Source organism: Helianthus annuus, chromosome 6 (assembly GCF_002127325.2).
Source record: "Helianthus annuus cultivar XRQ/B chromosome 6, HanXRQr2.0-SUNRISE, whole genome shotgun sequence".
NCBI classification, from domain to species: Eukaryota; Viridiplantae; Streptophyta; class Magnoliopsida; order Asterales; family Asteraceae; genus Helianthus; species Helianthus annuus.
Window position 1 is genome coordinate 71,996,165 of NC_035438.2, and position 16,704 is coordinate 72,012,868.

The following is a 16,704-nucleotide window of genomic DNA, read 5'->3' on the forward strand; positions in this document are numbered from 1 at the left end:
AACTGACGATTGATGAACAGCTACACTTTACTGAGGAACCGATTGAGATCACGGATCGAGAAATCAAAACCCTCAAACGTAGCCAGATACCCCTCGTGCGAGTTCGTTGGAACTCACGGCGCGGCCCAGAGTTTACCTGGGAGCGGGAGGACCAGATGAAGTCCAAGTATCCCCAGTTATTCCCAAACGAAAACCCCAGCACTGAAGCTACAACCGAATTTCGGGACGAAATTCCAAACTAACGGGGGGATGATGTGACACCCCGTTAAAACACACTAGCTTGGCAGTGGCTGCTTCAACTTTCGGGACGAAAGTTCTTAAAACTTGGGGATAATGTGACACTCGAGGTTTTTCCGAACGATCACCTTGTAATATTTTGTGTATATGATTATTATTAAATGAAAACGTGATCCTTTGTGCATTTTATGTGTTGTATGTATTATATATGTAGTATAGATATATAATAGAGCCGAGACCACGACCCGAGACCATGACTCGCAACCGGGCGGTTGCGAGTGGGCCACTCGGTCTCGAGTGGGCCGTTGAGCCGAAACCGGTTTGGGCCGAAACCCCCAAGCCCAACCCGAAACATCCCCTTGTATATATATCCCACCTTTCCCCCACTTCTTCCATTTTACACACACAAACACTCCTCAAACTCTCTCAACTAGAAACCCTCAACAACACACCCCAATCCCTTCCTATTTTCGGTTCAAGCAAAGATCCCGGACAAGAAACTCGGTCAAGACTATCACTCGGACATTCCATCTTCTTGGTTCTCTTTTCTTTGTTTTCGGCTCCTCCTTTCATAACCGGTTAGTGCTATCTTGTGGGTTATCTTTTGTGTATAAGATGTATGTATGTTGTATGAACTAAGAAATGGTTGGTTAGTAGTTTATGCATGATTATTAGGATGTTTTGTAAAGTTTGTGAATATGTGTTAACATGACTAAAAATGACATGATATTGGTAGTTTACAAGTGTTCATAGCCAACTACACTATGCTTCTTTGTTTCTTGCAAGAATGATGATGTTTAGCATAAGATTTTCGGCTATAATGTATGTTTTCTTGTTTAGCATCAAGATCTTGTTAAATGTGTGATTTTCGGTTCATAAATATGTGTTTATATTGGCATGAAAACCCTAGAAAAATATGAAGATAGGATGAACTTGTTTGAATATGGCTTGAAGATGTAAAAATGGCAAAGTTTGATCTATCTTTACTAGTATTCAGCTTTGGCAAAGTGTTAGTGAAACCTTATTGGTAGTTTCCTAAAATGGGCCTGAATTCTTGGTACAAAAGGGACTGATGCACCTGCATCATCACGTGTACATGAAAGTGACAGGTTACGACTCGCAACGACAGCCTTCCGACTCGAAACCGCACCGTTGCGACTCGCAACCAAAGCATGACAAGTCGAAACCACGTGATTGCGACTCGAGACTACGTCGGTTGCGACTCGCAACCACAGCATGATGACTCGAGACCACGGTTACGACTCGCAACCACAACGTGACAAGCCGAAACCACCTGGTTGCGACTCGAGACCAGCTGGTTGCGAGTGGGCTGTTCATTTTGGTTACTGGGCCCATATGTGTTTAACTTGGGCTATCTGTTGACTGGATTACGTGTTGCTGTTGACTGCTTAATTTCTTAGGCCGGCCCAGTAACCCACTGTTTACTTATATGCTTGATACGTGTTAGTTATGTGTAAGTTTTTTTTACGTGAATGCCTGTATACCGAACCTGACCTATACCGGTAACCATGTTAGGACGTGGTGACCAACGTGATTGACAAGTAACCTTAACCTACCGAGCAACCCAAGGTGAGTTCACAACTTAAAAGCATGCGTCCCGGTGGTTTGGGACACGAGACTAACAACCCTATCCCCTGGTAAAAGGGGATACCATTTACATACCTTCCCTAGTCATTGGGAACAAAACTTACTTTTCCTTCCCGGGTATTGGGAAACCTTTTGGTTAATTACTGTTTATACGGATTGCAACTAACGGCACTAAACGAAACTCTATCACTCAAGTCCCTACTACAAATACCGATTAGTCGCCGGGTTAGGCGAGCGGGTTATTAGTTGATAGCGCTATTTAGGTGTTTACCAGCCTCACACCGTGCCCTGGTTTGGGACGGGCGTGAACTAATGTACTCAGAAATCCGTCAATGATGATAGAACATTGACATCGGGGCATCCTGCGGATACGCAACGGTTACCTAGTGTTCGGTATTGGAAAAACAGTTTAGTCGCTAACTTTTGGGGTAGCTCCCCAGGGCATGTATAAACGGATAAATTAACCGGTGAAACAATGTTTTTGGTAATTAAAACTGGACAACTAGTGGACTCACTCAGCATTATTGTTGACCCCCTTACTGCATGCTTTGCAGGTAACCCGTGACGATGGAGCTTGCTGCTTGGGAACGTGTAGTGTTTGTTCACCCTTGTGTTGGGTGTTACCTTATTTTGAATCATGAACTTTGTTTTAAACTACCTTACTTATGCTTCCGCTACTTATTACTGTTTTGAACTTAAAACTTTAAACTCTGAACTTAATATTTGCTAAGCTTATGAATAGTAAGTATTACTTTTGTTAACAACTTAAGTATTCGGTATAATTGGTGGCTGGATCCTGGTCAGTCACGCCCTCGAAGCGGGTGTTATCCGCAGGTGGATTTTGGGGGTGTGACAGAATGATCAACAAACTAGTTGAGCGAGTTCACAGTAAGTAAATGCGTAACAGTAAGTAACGGGTGGCTCTACAGGGCCAATAGTAAGTTATACAGGTGGGGGCTTCCCATGTTATGTGACCACTAGACTATTCGTATCATCCCTGTTCTTCGTCCGAGAACAGTAGCGCGTATGGGGTGTACGTAGGTTTTACGTACGTATCCTTCATAACCGAGGATAGGAGACGCGGGGGTGTACGTGGGTTTCACGTACGTATCCTTTGTACCGAGGATAGAAGTAAGTAATGCGTACACGTAGGTTTTACGTGCGTGCCTGACATCCGAGGCAGTAATTGGCATGTGACCACGTAGGTGTTATCCCAACCTACGGAACCGTCCTGACATCCGAGGACCATGATAGGTGATAGTCTAGGAAAAGCATATATACGTTCTTAGTCAATGATAACCTTTAACCCGTTCCCATGACCCGGGAATCCCATGCTTTAGTAGGAGTGTGAACTCACCTTGGTTTGCTCGGTATGCTAGGTTATGCACTCACAAGTAATTAATCACGTCCTATTGTATGCACGTATAACAAATCAGTTCATGTTCGCAATAATACGCATGCAATCTAATGTCACATAGTGCTTGATAGCCAATATCATGCATCAATCATGTATCACATAACAGTCAGTTTGCATATCGGCACAACACGTATCATTTCACATTTAATCATCAGCTAGTGTACACGAATACAAATGTTAACATTCATCACCAAGCATGGCATGCCAAATAAATCAAGCATACATTCCATCATTCAAAGTATGTTTATAACCCCCCATTATCTTTCGACACAACAGTTATCTTTCGACATATAAGTTATCACAGTTATCTTTCGGACCAATTGTTATGTTTCGAACCAAATGTCATCTTTCGACCAAATGCCATCTTTCGACCACGCTGTTATCTTTCGGTCAACATAACTATGTTTCGGTCAATGCTATCCTTCGGTCAACACTACTATGGTTCGAAGGACAAGTATCTTTCGGTCACAACAACTATGTTTCGACTAACAGGTATCTTTCGGTAAATATCAGTTACATTCACTCAAAGTTTCCAAGTTTATCCGTGATTATCAATTAACACAAATTCAAGTATTCGGTTACCTCAAAATCGATCAAACAGGGAGTTTCATATTAAACCTCATGAACCCTAATTTAACCACATGAACAATAATAACACTTAATCATATTATGTTCCGGTTCCATGAACAATAAAAATTCCGAATTGCATAATATCACAGCCGATCCACAAAACATTATCATTAAACATCCTCACAACAGATCCGATTAACATACACATCCGATTAACATCCATATCCGATTAACATACCTATCCGATTAACATCCATATCCGATTAACATACATATCCGGTTAACATACAAACAACATATTGCAAGACAATTGATAAATCATGAAATCATATACACTCAAAGCATCATCTATTAACATAAACAACATCACACACTAACCGGAAAAATCTGGATTACGGGACGAGATCTTCGAACAGAGAATGGGTCTGCTATGCCGTCACACACACACAATGGAACTAGGGTTTTTGAAAATAACTGTCGACTAACATGCAATCACGTATATAAAACGTATCACAGGAATGGGCCAAGCCCATTAGAAAGACTGGGCCGAAAGATGTCGAAGGATCCTATCTTTGTTCGAAGGATAGAGTCCTTGGTCGAAGGATATGTTTCGTGATCCTTCGAACCGAAAGTTGATCCTTCGAATCGAAGGTTATCTTTCGTGATCCTTCGATCTGTAAGTCATGTTTCGTGATCTAGACTAAGCGTTTTAATAATAATTCTAATATTATTTTCTACCACAGCAAGTAATCACATATAGGCAAAACGACAATACGTTTCATTAAAACACAACGCGTACAATTTCAATTCCACAATCCAAACAACTAAACAGTCAAAGTCAACGCGCATCTAATGCGAAAGTGAAAGTCAGAAACTCGAGTTGTCACATTATCCCCAACTTAAAAGAAATTTCGTCCCGAAATTTGGTACGCACTCACTGAGGAAGCTAGGTAAGTTACATCGTTCACCGGTTTTCCTGGGGTGTCACATCATCCCCCCGTTGATTTGGAATTTCGTCCCGAAATTCAGTAGTAGTAGCTTCAGCCTCAGAAGTGGATGCATTGGTTTCGAATAGCTGGGGGTACTTTTCTTTCATCTGGTCTTCGCGTTCCCAGGTATACTCTGGGCCACGCTGGGAGTTCCAACGAACTCGAACAAGAGGAATTCTCTTGTGTTTGAGGACCTTAACATCCCGGTCCGTGATTTCAACTGGTTCCTCGACGAACTGCAACCGTTCGTCTATAGTGAGTTCCTTAAAAGGAACTATAAGGGTCTCATCTGATAGGCATTTCTTCAGATTCGACACGTGAAATACATTGTGAACTGCACCGAGTTCAGCTGGTAGGTTTAATCTGTAGGCTACTTTGCCAATCTTTTCTAAGATTTTGAATGGTCCGACGTACCGCGGATTCAGTTTGCCTCGTTTACCAAATCGAACCACACCCTTCCAGGGTGAAACTTTCAATAAAACCCGGTCCCCGACCTCAAATTCCAATGGCTTTCTACGCTTGTCCGCGTAGGCTTTCTGACGGTCGCGTGCTGCCGCCATGCGTTGTCGTATCTGCGCAATCTTTTCTGTGGCGTCCACTACAATCTCTGGACCCGTAATTTGACTATCCCCCACCTCTGCCCAACAGAGAGGTGACCGGCATTTACGTCCGTACAATGCCTCAAATGGAGCGGCTTGAATGCTGGTGTGGTAACTGTTATTGTATGAAAACTCCACTAAAGGGAGGTGCTTTTCCCAGCCGTTGCCGAAATCGATAACGCACGCTCGAAGCATGTCTTCTAGAGTTTGGATAGTTCGCTCAGACTGCCCATCCGTCTGAGGATGATATGCTGTGCTCATGTCTAATCGTGAGCCGAAGGATTTGTGCATCGCTTGCCAAAGCTCTGACGTGAATCGTGCATCGCGATCCGAAATAATAGAGGTGGGCACTCCGTGCCTCGAAACAACTTCTTTAAGATAGACGTCTGCGAGAGTGGAGAACTTGTCCGTTTCCTTGATCGGCAGGAAGTGTGCAGACTTGGTGAGTCGATCAACTATGACCCATATTGTATCGTTCCCACGCTGAGATCTAGGTAGACCTGTAACAAAATCCATGGAAATTTCTTCCCATTTCCATTGCGGTATCTTAGGCTGCTGAAGTAGACCAGCTGGTTTCTGATATTCAACCTTGACTCTCGCACAGGTTAAGCATTTTCCAACGTACGTAGCGATGTGAGCCTTCATACTAGGCCACCAATAAGTAGTGCTGATGTCGTGGTACATTTTATCCGACCCTGGATGTACCGAATAGCGAGACTTGTGAGCTTCATCCATTACAAGTTCGCGTAAACCGCCATAAAGTGGGACCCAAATACGCCCCGTTACATAGTAGGCGCCGTCTTCCTTTTGTTCCATGCGTTGCCTTGAGCCGCGTAAGGCTTCAGCTTTGACGTTTTCGGGTTTCAGTGCTTCTAACTGAGCAGCTCGTATCTGTGCAGGAAGACTGGACTGAATAGTAAGCTGTAGCGCTCGCACGCGCTTAGGTAGAGTGTCTTTCCGACTGAGGGCATCATCCACAACATTGGCCTTGCCTGGATGATACTTGATGGCGCATTCCTAGTCGTTTAGAAGTTCAACCCATCTCCGTTGACGCATATTCAAATCCTTTTGCTTAAGAATATGCTCGAGACTCCTGTGATCGGTGTAAATCGTGCACTTGGTACCGTACAGGTAGTGTCGCCATATCTTAAGCGCGAAAACAACAGCTCCCAGCTCTAAATCGTGCGTCGTGTAGTTCCGTTCATGAACCTTGAGTTGCCGCGAAGCGTAGGCAATAACTTTATCCCGCTGCATCAATACACAACCAAGCCCCTGTATCGATGCGTCAAAATAAACCACGAAGTCATCCGTGCCCTCTGGCAATGAGAGAATAGGTGCGCTGCAAAGCCTATCCTTTAAGTACTGAAAAGCGGTCTCTTGGGAATCTCCCCAACGGTAGGTGACACCTTTCTGTGTCAGCATAGTGAGCGGCTGCGCGATCTTGGAGAAGTCTTTGATAAATCGCCTGTAGTAACCCGCCAAACCCAAGAATTGGCGTATCTCCGTCGGTGTGCGCGGTGCAAGCCAGTTTCTGATCGAATCCACCTTGGATGGGTCGACATGGATCGCATCCCTGTTCACTACATGGTCTAAGGAGTGGACTTCACGTAGCCAGAAGTCGCATTTAGAAAACTTTGCGTACAGTTGCTCCTTTCGAAGAAGTTCCAAAATAAGACGTAAGTGCTGCTCGTGTTCCTCCTGACTCTTTGAGTAGATCTGAATGTCGTCGATGAAGACAATGACAAATTTGTCCAGGTAGGGTTTGCACACCCTGTTTGTAAGGTCCATAAATACGGCAGGTGCGCTCAATAATATCAAACCATCCATCATACCAAACATAAAATATACAGGTAAAATAATTCATAAAACCCAACATGATTAATGTTCAAACCAAACTTTGTTTGAGTAGCGTAAACATAATAATGAAAACCCAAGACAAGTTATAAGTTCAATTAGCGTTCATTGCGTCTCCTCCTCCTAACACGAAAACTCGACCTCTTGCCTCGTTGCCATTGATGTTGTTGTTTCCCCCGTTGTTGTTGTTGTTGTTATTGTTCCCGTTGCCCTGATTGTTGTTGTTGTTCTGGTTCCTGTTTAGCTGAGGGCAGTGTCTCTTGATGTGACCTTCAGCACCACAATTATAGCACCCCTTGTTGCCCTGTTGCTGATTCTGCTGTGCCGGTGGCTGCTGCTGATCCTGATTCGCAGGACGAGGGCTTCTACAGTCTTTGGCCTCGTGACCCATCTTGAGGCATCTTTGACAACGGCCCTTATTACACTGGCCACTGTGATGCTTGTTGCAGGTGTTACACTTTGGGAGATTTCCTCGATACCCTCCCTGTCTGTGGCTGCCTGAGGAGTGCTGACTTGGACTCTGGTAACTGTCTGTCTTTCGCTGTTGAGCTTGCGACTGCACTGAAGCTGATCCCTTGCTAGAATCCCCATCCCATTTTCTCTTGTTGTCACTGAGGGTAACGGGAGTAGCTGAAGGAGTGACTGTAGCAGTAGCGCTGACGCGCTTAGGCAGTTTATTCTGATCCACTGCCTGATCGGTGATGCGATGAGCGAGACGCTGGATTTCCTGGATGTTGTTGAGGTTAGCCGAGGTAACGTGGCTCTGTATTTCTGGTGCCAAACCTTTGAGATACAACTCAATACGCTTGTATGGAGGGTCCACCATAGTTGGACATAACACAGCCAACTCATTTGATCTCTTGGTGTAAGCTTCGATTTCCGAACCAACCATTTTCAAGTTATACAATTCGTCCTCCAACTTGTGTATGTCTTCTCTAGTGCAGTATTCCCTCTTGATCAGTTCTTTGAAATCATTCCAGGGTGTGGCGTTAGCAGCTGCCAACCCTAAGATCTGCACTTGTGCGTTCCACCAAGTGAGCGCAATCCCTTCAAGTGTGCCAGTGGCGAACTTCACCCTGCGAGCCTCAGGGCATTCACACATTTCGAAAACCGACTCGAGCTTTTCAAACCAGTGGAGGAGTCCAACTGCTCCCTCCGTGCCACTGAACGAGCTAGGACGACAATCCATGAAATTCTTGAAGGTGCACCCAGGTTGTTGCTGAGCGGGTTGACCTATTGTGTACGAATAGGGCAAAGTTAAGTACGAGAATTAATGTAGGATCTAAAGATCCTAGTGTCTATACTGCAGGGTATACTACCTGCTTGGGCGGCTGCAACTGCCGCAGCAACGAGAGCCTCTAGCTGGGCTTGAGTCATGTTAATTCGTGCGGCCATTGATCTTCACATCAAAGGCAACATAAGTGAGAAAGGTTCGCGAATAGTGCGATGACAGAAGAGTGTAAGCACATAAGTATTCTCATGCAATGACAAGTTGTGAGCAAGGTAATGTAAGCATACTATGAGCAAAGTTCTATGCAAATTCTAGCATGTAGGCAATAAACATAAACCTTATTACCTAGGAAGTTGAGTCTTGCACGTGGAGCGAAGCGTCGTTGTGGATCGTTGAGAGCACTGTTCTGGTTATAGTCTGGTTTTAATAAAAACGTTTTTCCATATTAAAACCAAGTTCTCTATAACCAATGGCTCTGATACCAATCTGTCACACCCCCAAAATCCACACGCGGAGTATCACCGCTTGGGAGCGTGACTGACCAGGATCAAGCCACCAATCATATTGAACATGTAATTAATATTAAGTAAAATAAATGTAAACCATCCATTCAATACGATAGGTGTTCAAAACATAACCATAGTTTCAAAGTGTAGCGGAAGCATAGTAAATAAACCAACAATAGTTAATAGTTTTAAATGTCATAATAGTTCAACGTAGAAACCACGATCCTTGCCCACAACGACCCGCTTCTCCAGTGCAAGCTCCAAGTACCTAACGATCTGCAAGGCATGTAACAGAATGATCAACAAACTAGTTGAGCGAGTTCACAGTAAGTAAATGCGTAACAGTAAGTAACGGGTGGCTCTACAGGGCCAATAGTAAGTTATACAGGTGGGGGCTTCCCATGTTATGTGACCACTAGACTATTCGTATCATCCCTGTTCTTCGTCCGAGAACAGTAGCGCGTATGGGGTGTACGTAGGTTTTACGTACGTATCCTTCATAACCGAGGATAGGAGACGCGGGGGTGTACGTGGGTTTCACGTACGTATCCTTTGTACCGAGGATAGAAGTAAGTAATGCGTACACGTAGGTTTTACGTGCGTGCCTGACATCCGAGGCAGTAATTGGCATGTGACCACGTAGGTGTTATCCCAACCTACGGAACCGTCCTGACATCCGAGGACCATGATAGGTGATAGTCTAGGAAAAGCATATATACGTTCTTAGTCAATGATAACCTTTAACCCGTTCCCATGACCCGGGAATCCCATGCCTTAGTAGGAGTGTGAACTCACCTTGGTTTGCTCGGTATGCTAGGTTATGCACTCACAAGTAATTAATCACGTCCTATTGTATGCACGTATAACAAATCAGTTCATGTTCGCAATAATACGCATGCAATCTAATGTCACATAGTGCTTGATAGCCAATATCATGCATCAATCATGTATCACATAACAGTCAGTTTGCATATCGGCACAACACGTATCATTTCACATTTAATCATCAGCTAGTGTACACGAATACAAATGTTAACATTCATCACCAAGCATGGCATGCCAAATAAATCAAGCATACATTCCATCATTCAAAGTATGTTTATAACCCCCCATTATCTTTCGACACAACAGTTATCTTTCGACATATAAGTTATCACAGTTATCTTTCGGACCAATTGTTATGTTTCGAACCAAATGTCATCTTTCGACCAAATGCCATCTTTCGACCACGCTGTTATCTTTCGGTCAACATAACTATGTTTCGGTCAATGCTATCCTTCGGTCAACACTACTATGGTTCGAAGGACAAGTATCTTTCGGTCACAACAACTATGTTTCGACTAACAGGTATCTTTCGGTAAATATCAGTTACATTCACTCAAAGTTTCCAAGTTTATCCGTGATTATCAATTAACACAAATTCAAGTATTCGGTTACCTCAGAATCGATCAAACAGGGAGTTTCATATTAAACCTCATGAACCCTAATTTAACCACATGAACAATAATAACACTTAATCATATTATGTTCCGGTTCCATGAACAATAAAAATTCCGAATTGCATAATATCACAGCCGATCCACAAAACATTATCATTAAACATCCTCACAACAGATCCGATTAACATACACATCCGATTAACATCCATATCCGATTAACATACCTATCCGATTAACATCCATATCCGATTAACATACATATCCGGTTAACATACAAACAACATATTGCAAGACAATTGATAAATCATGAAATCATATACACTCAAAGCATCATCTATTAACATAAACAACATCACACACTAACCGGAAAAATCTGGATTACGGGACGAGATCTTCGAACAGAGAATGGGTCTGCTATGCCGTCACACACACACAATGGAACTAGGGTTTTTGAAAATAACTGTCGACTAACATGCAATCACGTATATAAAACGTATCACAGGAATGGGCCAAGCCCATTAGAAAGACTGGGCCGAAAGATGTCGAAGGATCCTATCTTTGTTCGAAGGATAGAGTCCTTGGTCGAAGGATATGTTTCGTGATCCTTCGAACCGAAAGTTGATCCTTCGAATCGAAGGTTATCTTTCGTGATCCTTCGATCTGTAAGTCATGTTTCGTGATCTAGACTAAGCGTTTTAATAATAATTCTAATATTATTTTCTACCACAGCAAGTAATCACATATAGGCAAAACGACAATACGTTTCATTAAAACACAACGCGTACAATTTCAATTCCACAATCCAAACAACTAAACAGTCAAAGTCAACGCGCATCTAATGCGAAAGTGAAAGTCAGAAACTCGAGTTGTCACAACATGGTTCTTCAAGAAATAAAGTATAGCCATTTGGGTTGAATATATTCAGTTCCACATCTGAATATATGGGTTGGGGGTAGGGGGATGGCAGTGGTGGAGGGGCAGTGGTGGGGGTTGTGCAGCGGGGGTCGGCCGACGGTGGTAAAGGTGCAACGGTGGTTGGGGTTGTGCAACAGGGTTGGAGGTGTTTACGGTGGTGCCGGAGGTACAATACTGATGGTGGTGCGGTGGTGATGATGGTGGTGGTGCGGTGGTGATGGTGGTGTGGGGGGGAAAAAGATAATGATGAGAAAGAGATTTGATGAAGAGAGAGAGAGAGAGAAGATCTGTCATCTTAATTTTCAAATGTATTTGAAAGATGGAGAGAGAGACACACATTGGGAATATAAAGGCTGTAATAAATGTTGTTGTTGAATTTACAAATGTGCCCTCAAAAGCAAAAGAAATGATGGAGATGGCTGGGACACGTGGACAATTCTAGACCATGTGATGGGTTTTCAAAGATTTTTAAAAATCTAAGGTTTCCTATGGAGCATTACCCTATATATATATATATATATATATATATATATATATATATATATATATATATATATATATATATATATATATGGAGGGGCTCATGCGAGAACCACCCTTATTGTGAGAACCGCGAGAACCACTTACAAGGACCAAATATGAACTTTAATTAAAGTTGTAAAAAAAAGGACGGATGACTAGATCTGTAATAACGCATAACTATGGATTGTATTTAGGGTTTATTGTAAAATATTCGAATACACACACAAACGACTCATCCGGCGGCGATTTGTAACAATTTCAGGCGAATACGATTGATAACGGCGGCGATTACGGCTGTTCTAAGTTGTTGCGGACACACAAACGACTCATCCGGTGGCGATTTGTAACAATTTTAGGCGATTACGATCGATAACCGGCGGCGATTACGGCTGTTGTAAGTTGTTGCGGAGTATTATAATCGCCGATAATACAGTATAATGAATACAGATGAAATCAGTGAATCGGATGACAAACGTGAAACCAGACAGGGTAGATTGAAGGGCATTCTGAGGAAGAAGACTACAGGTAACAAATTATACATAGATTCTGAGGAAGAAGACTACATGTAACAAATTATACATAGATTTATTGTATTTTTTAGTTTACACATGTAAAATGTATAGTAATTTGAAATTGAAACACATATTTGTACAGTTACAACAAATTAGGGCACATTTAACCCGTATAACACATTTTTAGGTCAATTCTGAAAAATAATATGGTATTTTAATGGCGTTTTTTTTTGTTAAATACAGTATTTAGTATGTTAATAGATGTAGATTGTATGTTTTGTGATGATAGTTAAATAATTACAATTTTTGTGTAAAATTATGGAAACGGAGCTTAATTTTTGTACGTTGTATTAATACACAGGTAATTTAGTACACAAATGTATGATTATGTTAGTTTTGACAAAGTATGCATATATGCATACAATGTGATATGTACATATAAAGTATGTAAAGTAATATGTATACATTTACAGTTGCATATACAATATGTTTTACATATACAGTTGCATTAGATTAATGGTAGGCATATATGCATATATATTAATGGTATGCATTTATGCATATATATTAATGATATGCATTTATGCATACAGGTTGTTGAATATACAGTATGTTCACATGTACATTTGCATATAGATTAATGGTATGCATTTATGCATACAAGCTGTTTAGTATACAAATTGTTTTATATTTACAGTTGCATATATATATTAATGGTATGCATTTATGCATATTTATTAATGGTATGCATTTATGTATAAATGTTTTTTGAATATACAATATGTTTACATGTGCATTTGCATATAGATTAATGGTATGCATTTATGCATACAGTTTGTTGTATATGTAATATGTTTACATTTACATTTGCATATAGATTAATGGTATGATTTTATGCACATACATTAATGGTATACATTTATGCATACATGTTGATGCATATATAATATTTGTACATGTACAATTGCATATAGATTAATGGTATGCATTTATGCATATAAATTAATGGTAAAATATGTAAACGTACATGTTATCAGTTTTAGTATATTAACATTGTTTAATTGCATGTTTGTACAACAGGTGATGAAAGGGAAAAAAGGAAAGTGACATTTAGAGCCGATGTTAAGAAAACTGATGCAAATCCAACACATATTAGAAAAAGGAAACATAATGATGATAAAGAAGATAATGAACCAATTGTGTCGATGATTAGGAAAACAAAAAAAAAAATAACGTTAACAATAAAGACGTGGAGAATGTAAAAAACACAACAACAGTTGAACAACCAAGCAAAGGTACGACATACTTGTTTAATATAATGATATTAAGTGTGTATGTAACATAGGGATCCCATGTAACATAAACGTATAATGAATATCTTATTGGTTTGAATGCAGAAAACGATGAAGGTGTTAAGTTAAACAGACGGGTAAAGAGTGTGGCAAAGAAGAAAGCAAATGCTAAATCAAAAAAAGAGAACATTTTAATGGCATTGCAGTGTAGGATATCACCACACCAGTTGAGCTATGTGGTAAAAATGTTGTCAAAAGCACAAAGGGAAACGGTGGTTAACATGGGTTTTGGAAGGATGCTGACAATTAATACAGATTCAATACCATCAAAGCTTGCGTATTTCATAATGGATAGTTTTGATGAATCAACAATGGAGACTAAAATGCAAAATGGAAGCATAAAAGTCAATGAGAATGAGGTGAGCAATCTTTTAGGATTAAAGAATGTCGGTATAGTACTGGATGACAAGGAAAAAAAGAAAGATGCTGAAGTTTTGAAAAAAAAAAGGAATGGGAAGCATTGTACAAAGGGAAATTGATAACACCAGCAAACATTGTAAAACGGATTGAAGAGAATATGGATGATGTCAGCTGGAAATTCAAATACGATTTTTTGACAGTATTTATGAATACTCTTGTTGGGGTGAATATGGATGGACGGTGCATAACAGATTATTTCAACAAATTTAATGAGAGTACAGAAGTGGAGGACGTAAACTGGTGTGCATACATATGCAATAAGATAAGGTGTTGCAAAGACGGTTGGAAAAAGGGAAGAAACAACAGTTCGTACAACGGCCAATTCCAATATTGACTGTAAGTTTGTGTTTATAATAAATGATTGTATATTTGTGTATGTGTGTGAATGAAATCGGTTGTTTTGGATGATTATTATGTTGTTTAATGTGTGATTGCAGATGTTATATGTGGATATGATGGTATGTGGAGAATTGAATAAAGAAAGAACGAATGGTCCATTACAGTTTTGGACAAAAGATATGCTGAGTAAGAGGGAAAAATATGAGATTGTGAATGGCGGTTTTGGAAGGGCAATAGTGAGGGACAGCTTTAAACAAGATGAATACAAAAATGACGAAATGGATGTTGAAATGGAAGATACAAAGAAGGATGCGAATGAAATTATATGGAATGAAGGAAGCCCGTTTGCGGTATGTAAATATTGTGTGATGAAAAATGTATATTTTCCATATATAATATGCTAAATTGTTATATGATGCATTGTTTGATGTAATGTAGAAATACGCTGATAAGAAAGGAGATGTTAAAAAGAAAGGTGAAATTGAAACAAAGGTGTCGGGGAAAAAAAGGTATGTATGCATATAATATTTGAAATGGTATCTATGCATATATGCATATGCACATGATGGTATAAACAAATGTGTATATTAAGTTAATTATGCATATAAACGTATGGATATTAGTTGGTAATGGTATAAACAGAGGAGTATAGTAGGTATGTAATTAATATGCATATATGCATATGAGTATATGAAATGTATATGCATAAATGAATGATAAGGTTAAATTAATAAAATATTTGAATGTATTGGGAATGTATATGTAGTTAATGAATATACAGATGTGTAAAAAATATGTTATTATTATTATTATTATTATTATTAGTATTATTATTATTATTTTTTTTAAATATAATAAGTTGAGTGTAAAATCACATATGCATATGCGCATAATCGGTGGTTTATGTGTATGTGCATATGCATATGCATGTGAGGGTATAAAATGTATATGCATATATGCATAAACAAATTTATAGTATATGCATATATGCATATAATGATGTATAAATTGAATAATGACGTGTAATTCATAGGAAGATGTGAATAGTATAATAATGGTAATATTGTATAATTTATATAATAAATTTGTTATTGTAATACTAAAAAGGAATGAAAAATAATAAATGCAGACACATATGGATGATATAGAAGATACGGTAATCGCATTGAAGCATCAGATGAATGACATAAAGGAAGAGTTGGAAAGACAGTTTTTGCTTAATCCAGACGATGAACAACTGTTGAAGGTGATTGGGATGTTTAATGAGTCTTTCAAGGAAGATGTAAAGATGGAAAAGGTTAAACAGAACGTGGATGAAATTGTTGATGGTGTTATTAGTATGTTGAAGAGAAACGTAAGGACGGATGATACAAAGGAAGGGGAGGAATGTGGGAAAAAAATGATGAAAATCCATATGATATAATGGGAATTAAAGATTGTTTGGATAAAACAGATGTGAAAAAAGGTGGAAAAACGGGAATTGATGAAATTGAGGGTAATGATGACGTACAGACATGTGATAAATCGGCAGCATAAAAAAGGTGGCAGATAAGTATCGTAGGAAAAAGAAGGAGGTAGTTGATAAGTCAATGCCATCATTTGTATTATTGACCCCAAGTTCGCAAGAAACAGATGATGATGAGTGCGAGGAGGTAGTACCGATGAATAAACCGTTGGACGAGAAAGAAAAATTGTTATGGAATTTTGTGATGGTTATTGGGATGGAAAAAAAAGGTAATTATTGTTTGATGTGCGTGTGTGTGTATAGTTATATATAAATATGTATATGAATTCATATATGTATATATTTAGGTAGTGTGTTGTACATTTTATTTGTATTGATTTGTAAAAAACAAAAAAATATATTGTAGGATGGAGAGAAAGAAGAAGGATGACGAAGATGGGAAAGGCGAAGTTGACACAGAAAAGAAAAAGGACAAATCCGGATTAAGCTTTATGTAAGTTGTATATATATATATATATATATATATATAATTATGTATGTTATTTATATGCATGTATGTTTGTTACGAATATGCGTAATGCATATAAAGTATATAGAGTTGTAAAAAAAACAGAGTTAAAACAATTTAATTATTATTGGATAATTGAAAAAATATACGTGCATGCAGGTTGAAGATGTTTGAAACACAACATGGATTGCATGCATTGGGGCATACAATGAACACGCTAG